General features: G+C 42.5%; 1 pseudogene; it reads right to left on the reverse strand.

Annotated features, from left to right (window-relative positions):
• Window positions 1–1,601: 1,601 nt before the first annotated feature.
• LOC103605316 lies at window positions 1,602–2,716 on the reverse strand (annotated as a pseudogene).
• Window positions 2,717–9,691: the final 6,975 nt, after the last annotated feature.

The following is a 9,691-nucleotide window of genomic DNA, read 5'->3' on the forward strand; positions in this document are numbered from 1 at the left end:
AAAAAAAAAAAAAAAAAAAAAAAAAAAAAGAACCCTGGGGGAAAGGAACACAATTCCTGGAGAGTGCATAGCAAAGCCACCAGGCTGGAAGACAAACCGGGTCTCTCCGGGAAGGGAAGGCGGAGTCAAGGTTGACGCATAAGTAGGAACTGAATGAGCTTGGTGGAAAGGTTCCATGTGACACGAAGCCCTGGGTTAGGAGGAAGCAAGATGAAGTAAGGAACCTGGAAGAAGGCCATGGAAGCCAGAGTTAAGAGCAAGGGAACAGCAGAGCAACATAAGACAAGGCTACAGAACGGCACAAGTGGACAAAGCACTGATATTTTAAGTGCAGGTTCATGTGGATTTTAAAACTGGTTGAAATTTAGAGTTATTTTGCTTATCTATCTTTATATAAGAAGAGGAGCCATGACCGTATTTTATAACATGAGCTATAAAACATAGATCCTGCCAAGAACTTTGGTCCTAACCGTCAGAGCAATGGGAGGCTATATTAGTTTCCTGTGGCTGCTGTCATAAGTGACCATAAACTTNACATGGATGAACCTTGAGGACATTATGCTAAGTGAAATAAGCCAGTCACAGAAAGACAAATGCTATATGATTTCACTTTTATGGTGTACCTACCCTAGCCAAATTTGTAGAGACAGAAAGTAGAATGGTGGCTGCCAGGGATGGGGGGAAAGGAATGGGGAGTTGGTGTTTGACTGGGACAGAGTTTCAATTTGGGAGGGATGATGAAAAAGTTCTGAGACAGATGGTGATGATGGCTGCATAACAATGTCAAAGGACTTAATGCCACTGAACTGTATGCTTAAAAATGGTTAAAATGGTTAATTTTACCTTATGTATATCTTGCCACAATTTTTATTTTTATTTTTATATTTTATTTTATTTATTTATTTTTAAGTATTATCAGCATAGAAATTTATTTGAATTCAAAATAATATGGCTATATTTAGAATAATGTAATAATTATCTAAAGCAAATATCATCATTGGCTCTAAAACGGGTCTAAACATGTCATTCTTTTGAAGTCAAAAATAAGTGGTAAGAATGTACAAAGAAGCAAAAAATACAAAAACAGGTCTGCTGAATACTGGGAGTTGGAATAAGAGGGACATGCTACAAAACTGTAACTGAGTCCAAATTATAAAATGTGCAGTAACAAATTCTCCTGTTTCATCAACTCCCTGGAAAATCAGTCGGTAACCTCAGTAATGCAAGAATACCAGGACAAACTTCCTGAGGGACATAGGTAAATTCACTATACTTCCTTTCTCAAACTCCTTTCCTCACACCCATTTCTTTTCTTTCCTTTAAGATGGGTTTCACTCTGTTTACAAAATATTTGGTTTTATTTGTAAAGTGAAGCAAATAATAACCTGATTGAAGTATTTATTCAACAATTTAGTGGAAGATGCTCAGGAATCAAACTTTTTGAAAAGGTCAACTCAGCTAGTTAACAGAGATCATCAGGCACTTGCAGAAAAAAAAATTTCAGATAATACATGTTTGCTGAACAGATGGGAAAAAAGCAGTTAAAAATGGATGGAAAATCCTAGGAATTACTGTGACCTAGACAATCAAAAGCAGACAGATGACCTTTGATTAAAACCATTTACTGGTAGAGTGAGCTAGAAGGAGGCTCCAAGACAGAGTTTGGTTCCCAACAGTGTCCACAGCCAAAAGGCACATTCAGAAGGTCTCCTCCTCTCATAGAAACTGGAACACGGATGAGAAGTCTTTCTCTGAGTAACCCTTTGCACACATCATCCTGTAGATCTGATGGGCCAGACTGCCCCGAAGGACTGGGCTCTTTGTGCTCGTAGCAGAGTCTTGTGCCAATCCCAGATCCTTAGCCATGAGTGTTGTTCCAAATCCACCCTGATAATTATTAGCCGAGGGAACTCCATCCATCACCCCAGGTACAGGATTATAAGTGTCACTTGACCAACATCGTCCTGAGCTCATATTTAGGATTTCATCCAATAGTTTTGGGTCAAGCTCTAACCTGATTCCAAGATTCATAGCTTCAGCAGTTCCAATCATACTAACAGCTAACAAACAGCATGCTGTTGCAGATCTTTGCAGTGTTGCAGATTTCTGCAGCCTGCCCAGTTCCAACAGGTCCACAATACACCACATTGGAGCCCATGCACCCCAGCAACTCCTGGGCAGCAGCAAACTCATCTTCAACTCCTCCCACCATAAATGTGAGGTTCCCAGACCGAGCAGCTCCTACACCACCAGAAACAGGGGCATCCATGAAAACTGCTCCCATTTTCTCAACTTCTTTGGCCAATTCTTTTGAAACTGAAGGATCAATAGTACTGGAATCTATTAATAATGAGCCTTTCTTCACTTTTTTTAGGATTCCATTTGCTCCAGAATAAGCTTCTATTGTATTGATAGTGGTGGGCAACATTGTAATAATTCTGTCAACTTTTTCAGCTACATCTGCTGAGGGAGACATTACCTGTTCACCTGCATCTTGAAACTCTTTGCATGCATCAGGGAACACATCATAAATAATGAGTGGATAGCCATGTTTCATGAGATTTTTTGCCATTGGATTCCCCATGTTGCCTAGTCCAATGAATCCAACTGGAGTCTTAGAAGCCATTGACCTAGAACATACCGCTGCAAGGCTGGCAGCTGCCGGCCGTGGCTGGCGGCTCCAGTCCTGGAGGCTGGCGGCGGCTCCTCGGAGCCGTTAAGGAAGCTGCCATGCTGCCCCCGCCCTGCCTCCCCGTGGTGACCTCCGCTGCCTCCCGGCTAGTCCACTCACTGAGAGTGCACATAACAGGGCAGGCAAACTCTTACCACAATTTAAAAAATAATTTTAAAAACACTCTTGCTACTAGTTATAAACATACAGGAAAACAAAAAATTAATAAAACTAATATTTATTTAGTAGACTATAACTTAAAACATTAGAAACATTGAGCAATAAAGGGTTTCCCTTTTTTATATAAAAACTTATCAAGAGTAGTTTGGACGCGGCTTGCCTTCCTCTGGTCCCATAACTTATGATGCAGAGTGAGCATCTTTGCCATGCTTTGAGTTGTCGTACTCCTTATTAAGTTTGATCAGCTTCCAACATTTTATTTTAGCCTTTGTGCTTTCAATGTCATGAAATATCTCTAAGAGTTCCTTTAATGTGAAGGTTTTCTTGTTTTTTTGCCAGTGTCACCTCTGTGGGGACATCTCCATCTTTTTCCTTACAACCACTTTCCTCCTTTATATCAATAAACTCACCCTCACTAAGTGCCTGTGGCTGCAGATCGTGAGTCCCTCCAATAGTGGCAGTGTCAACACCCCCAGGCCAGCTATTTCTTCTATTTATATTTGATTTAGATTTCACTTACAGTGTTATAACTTTTTTGTTGTTGCTCTTTCATCTTGATTGGTCATTTCCCTCTTCTAATTATCCATTTTTGTAAAATGTCATGTGAGTTTATCATTAGGAGACAAGAAGGCAACATAAGGACACACTTTTCTGCCACTGAGTAATAGAGGTGCAGTGACCAATCATAGGCAGACTCTGAAAGAAGGGATGTGACTGGCCCCAGATCATCACGTGCACCTGAAACCTACATAGTGACCTGTGGACTGAAGAGCTGGCAGCTATGTACTGTTACTCACAGTTCCTACAGTGGTGGTTGAAATCTGAACCGTGTTACTGGGGGACTGGTGTTATTTAACTAAACTCTGGTAACTGAAATCTATGCACCACACAAAGCAAGTGCTGTCTGTGCATGATTACAACCTGAGGTAAGAACCCTGGGGGAGGGCCAGCCCGGTGGCGCACTGCTATGGTGCCCCGCTTGGGAAGTGTGGCGGTGCTCCCGCCGAGGGTTCAGATCCCACATACAGACCAGTTCCCGCTCACTGGCTGAGCGAGGCGTGGGAGCAACACCAAGGGTTGTGATCCCGTTGCTGGTCCCGGTCCGGTACGGAGGCGACACTGAGGGTTGCGATCCGTTGCCGGACACGGAAAAAAGACAAAAAAAAAAAAAGAACCCTGGGGGAAAGGAACACGATTCCTGGAGAGTGCATAGTAAAGCCACCAGGCTGGAAGACAAACCGGGTCTCTCCGGGAAGGGAAGGCGGAGTCAAGGTTGACGCATAAGTAGGAACTGAATGAGCTTGGTGGAAAGGTTCCATGTGACACGAAGCCCTGGGTTAGGAGGAAGCAAGATGAAGTAAGGAACCTGGAAGAAGGCCATGGAAGCCAGAGTTAAGAGCAAGGGAACAGCAGAGCAACATAAGACAAGGCTACAGAACGGCACAAGTGGACAAAGCACTGATATTTTAAGTGCAGGTTCATGTGGATTTTAAAACTGGTTGAAATTTAGAGTTATTTTGCTTATCTATCTTTATATAAGAAGAGGAGCCATGATCGTATTTTATAACATGAGCTATAAAACATAGATCCTGCCAAGAACTTTGGTCCTAATCATCAGAGCAATGGGAGGCTATATTAGTTTCCTGTGGCTGCTGTCATAAGTGACCATAAACTTGGTGGCTTAAAACAACAGAAATGTACTCTCTCACAGTTCAGGAGGCCAGAAGTCTGAGAGCAGTCTCACCAGGCTGAAATGGAAGTGTTGGCCAGGCCACAATCCCTCTGGAGGCTCTAGGGGAGAATCCGTTCCTTGCCTCTTCCAGCTTCTGGTGACCACCTGCATTCCAGGGCTGTGGCCACCACTGCTCCAGTCTTCAAGGCCAAAGTCTTCAAATTCTCTCTGCTCTGTTTTCAGATCACCTTCTCTGTGTGTCAGATCTCTGCCTCCCTCTTACGAGGATACATGTAGTTGCATTTAGGGCCAACCTGCTTAATCCAGGATAATCTCCCCATCTCAAGATCCTCACTTAGTCACATCCGCAAAGTCCCTTTTTTTGCCATATAAAGTTAACATAGAGGTTCCAGGGATTGGACTGTGGATATCTTTTGGAAACCATTTTTCAGGCTTCCACAGAGGCCGTGAAAGAGTTTTTAGTGGAAAGGCAATGTGATTAGATTCACACGTTCTAAAGGTCACTCTGGTGGAGGCAGAGACGGGGCAGAGAGGGATGGAAAAGCCAGCTGGGCCAGTGCAATGGTCCCAGTGAGAGATGAGGGTGGCCTGGACCAGGTGGTGCTGGGGAAGATGGTGAGAAGTGGATGGATTCAACTCACACTAGGGAGGTAAAACTGGCAGACACAGAAGGTGAGAGGGAGGTGCCAGCAGGGCCTCCTTGACTTGCAGTGTGTATGACCAGGATTCAAGTGGTGCCATCCACTGAGCTCAGGAGTCCTGGAAGAAGACAGGTGTGCAGGAGAAGGTCAGGGCTCACCAACTGACCTGCAATATTGCTGGATCTGCACAATACTATTCAGTATAACAAGAGGGCTCTTTTGGAGGAGGCACAAAAACAAACAACACTCTAAGGCTGGGGCAGACCTTCCCCTCATCATCTTTTTAACTCGGGTTTGGTAAGCCTTAGTTTTGTCATGTGCAAAGTGATCATAATAATTCTTATCCTCGGGGCTGCTGAGAGAATTGGGATTAACGATGAAATGCACATGACACGAAGACTCATTAACAGTAGCACTCATTCCTCGATCCCTGTCCACTGCCACTCTTTGCCTTTGCAGTAATTCAAGCAAAGATCGATGAACTGCTGGATGATTACAAGACTGTACAACTTCTAACTTTATTCAGATGCCTGTGTTTAATTCACATTCATTTATCGCTTAATCCTAATGGTCAGTTAGAGTCACTGACAAATTCTCAAAACAATTCTTCAGATTAAATAGCCAAGCATTTTTTTTTTTTTTTTACAGTTTTCCTTAATCTGACATTAATGTGTATCAAATATCTTCTTACTTGATCGGCATTAGTTTCTTCTCTGTCTTAAATCATACAAACAGATAATCGACTCAATCCTCTCCATTCTCTGCTAGTAGCATGTGGAGACAGCATTGATAAGCAATTTACAAAGAGAACATCCAAACCACATTTTATCAACTAACTAGACTTTCCAATCCATCCTTCAACAAAGAGTATTTAAAAAGTAACAAAACTGATCAAGATATTTTTATTACTTTCTCATCTGTAAGTTATAATATGGTCCTTTTACTATATATGGCAATAATCTACAAACTGCATGAATACTTTCAGGATTAAACACAGTTATGGATTTATACATGCAATCCAAACACTAATTTTAGATAATCATTTAGAAACTTTGGGAGATTTCTCTATTTTTCAGTTAAAAGGTATTTCAAAGTGAAGCTAGACACTTATTCTTCATAATAAAATTCTAGTAAACTTGTTTTTAGTAAACAACTCTGAACTTCATAGAAAGTGTCTGTCTTTCACTAAGGCATCTACGTTTTCCTTTAGTGATTTTTTTTTTTTTTTTTTGGTATCTGCCATGTGTGGGGATTCGAACCCTTGACTCTGGTGTTAACACCGTGCTCTAAACAGCCGAGCTAACCAGCCAGCCCTTCTTCAGTTTTTTTTAATTTTTTTTTTAAAGATGACTGGTAAGGGGATCTTAACCCTTGACTTGGTGTTGTCAGCACCACGCTCAGCCAGTGAGCGAACCGGCCATCCCTATATAGGGTCCGAACCCGTGGCCTTGGTGTTGTCAGCACCGCACTCTCCCGAGTGAGCCACGGGGCCGGCCCCCTTCTTCAGTTTTTACTAGAACACAGATCAAGAAGATTTCACTTGGGTTTACTTCATTATTCATAAGCTCCCTCAACTATAAATTTTTAGACTTTAATAGAGAAGCTCTCTTGATGAGGTTTGGTTTTGTTTTACAACTCAACACTCTTCTATCAAGAGAAAACCTCCCATTTCATGTTAGCCTCAACTACTCTCTCTCATAAGCCCAGCCCAGGTCTGAGATGTCACACAAGGGCTACCAAAAAAGCACACAAGCACTCTCTCTGCTTTTGTCCTTTTTACACTGGCAATTTCTCCAGAACGAGCATGTCTAAGAATTCCACCAAAGCAGGTATTTCCCCCCCACCTGTGTCCCCTTCCCTCCCCCCACCCTTTTTTTTGTCTGTGCTATTTCAGGAGGAGTAATTTCTAGCTCAGTTAGTAATTTTGATAGTTTGAAGTAATGAGCGTCTCATCAATCAGCGATACAAAAATAACCAAAAACCATTTGGACCCAGGTGGTAGAAAGCTGAAGCCAATGGCATTCCAGATGTAAACAAACTCTTTTCTGAACCTGGATATAATGTGGAAGAAAGTCAGAAGCCCAATTAGTCCAACAACTGCAGGCTTAGAAAAGCAGCCCCATTCTAGCTTTTTTTTCAAGAGCCACATCAGAAAAGTATGCAGCAGATGAATTCAATATGCTTCTTTATTTTAGACTTTAATAAAGAAGTGGGTGAGCATGATGTGCAAGAAACAAAGATATCAAGTTCTTTCTTGTTCCAGAGATGAGTTGCAATTCACTATTCCAAATGAGGGGGAAAAGCACTCAAGCCTTGACAGTGACTCATTCAACTGGGAGCAATCCTGGAAAGGACATGCAGCATAGATTTTAGTTTAATCCAATTGCTTCTTAATGAATCTCTGTCATTTAACAAATGCAACTTGAACTTGGATATAAAATCTCATTTTCCCTCTTTTTTCTGTCCTGTTAGAATACTGCCAAAAAGTTTTATTTGTGATAGAGAAAATGATACAAACATGTACAAATCTGTTTATCTTTGATGGTTATTTTATGAATGAATAATTTATATGAAGTAAAACTCAAAGGAGGGCTGCCGCAGAGCTGAGGCAAGAAAGTGCAATTCCAAAGCCAAAGGCAGCCATCCATGTGACAATGCAGCCAAAGCAGAAGGAGTGAGCAGCAGCGTGCTCGGCCTCATGTTTTCCTAGCAAAGCCCCACCCAGCAAGGAAGACCATGGTGCGATCCCACGTGTAAGAACGGGTTGAGCTGACGTGTACTATGGGAAGCAGCTGATGTCATGGTTGAGGGTGGGACCAGGGAAAGCTCTGTATATCTGTGTACTGAGATGCCCTATCAGAGATTAAATTGTGTGGTGCTTTACCCCCATACTAGTTGCTTCTAAGTACATGCATGACAGAAAACCTTCAGGAGATATTCTGCTCTATTTCCTCACATTTTAGAAGAATCATTTCCGTGGTCCCACTGGCTATGTAACTTCGGGGCAACTATGCCATGATTCCTGGGGCTTTGGCCCATTTTTTTCCTTGTGATTAAAAAACATTGTTTTTAATTTGCTTAACCTATTTAGCAAAAGGCTTACTTACTTCCGGGGAAGGATAGAGATCAGTTTGCACCCTGAAATTCAAAGTTAGGAAGGCTTGGGTGGGGACAGGGCAAGGAAAGTAGGCATCTGTCATAAAGTCACCTTGAGGCTGGAGAGACACAGGTCCAATAAGCTAGTTCCACATTGAGTAGGAAGAAGGGATGGGACCTCAGAGGTTCTCAATCGACATGGCGAGGGACAGAAGAACCAGTGCTGACACCCCTTTCTGGAGCTGTTTGGACTCCAAACTGAGTAGGAAGAAGGGATGGGACCTCAGAGGTTCTCAATCCACATGGCGAGGGACAGAAGAACCAGTGCTGACACCCCTTTCTGGAGCTGTTTGGACTCCAAAAGTAGTGTGTGTGTGGCCAAGAAAAGCTGATGTTTACAGGCGGTAACTCCAAGGGCCCAACACAGGGCTCTTCACTCCTGAAGGCGGTTGACACCTGGGCTCTGCCCTGGCACCTGTGGCCACAGATACAATAGAGGTGCTCCCTTCTCCAGCACACTCCTTCTGTGACAGCTGTGCCAGCCTGGGCAGCCTATTCCCTTCCTGCAGCCCTACTGTGTCAGCAGAAAGACCCCACCACTGTACTGTTCCATGCAGCCTGGGGATTCAGCTGAAGAGACCAAACCTTGTCCTGAACCTTCTAGCCCCAAGCTCGGCGCTTCTCAATAGGGGTATTTTGGAAACCTGTGGGGCCCTTTAGGGACGACATGATGACTGTACTGGAATGGGACCAAGGAAGCAAGGCGTTCTGTGATGTGTGAGATCATCCAGCTCATTGTCCCATGTCCTGCACAACGTCTGAACATCTCCTGGAAATTCATGTGGGTGAAAAACTGTTTATAATTATTTGTTCTAGAACCTACCTCCATTTACTATTCCTTGCATTGTTTTAGTGTACACTTTATAAAGATTTATTCATGATTTTGGAAAACCATGTCACCAACAGCAACACAGCACAGCTATATTAATCTACATTTGTAGCTATCACATGCCAATATTTAACAGGGATGTTGAAAGCTCCTTTAAATATATTTCACACCAAATAAGTTATTGAAGATACATTAAATACTGGATACCAGTGAATCTCATTAATAGATTTAGTTCATTTTTGCCATCCAATATTTAAGAATTTGTGAAATACTGAAATTTACATCATGAAAATTACATATTGGAATTCTTTATTTTGAGTTTGATTCTTATTTTTCAACCTTACTCTGATACTGTCTTTAGGGGTTAGCCCCCGCCCAACTTCCCCATAAACATTTTTCTTTTTTTTTTTTTTGTCTTTTTGTCTTTTTTCGTGACCGGCAACGGATCGCAACCCTCAGTGTCGCGTCCGCACCTCACTCAGCCAGTGAGCGGCCGGTCTGTATGTGGGATCCGAACCCTC

This window comes from Galeopterus variegatus, unplaced genomic scaffold (genome assembly GCF_000696425.1).
Source record: "Galeopterus variegatus unplaced genomic scaffold, G_variegatus-3.0.2 Scaffold5728, whole genome shotgun sequence".
In the NCBI taxonomy this organism is placed as follows: domain Eukaryota; kingdom Metazoa; phylum Chordata; class Mammalia; order Dermoptera; family Cynocephalidae; genus Galeopterus; species Galeopterus variegatus.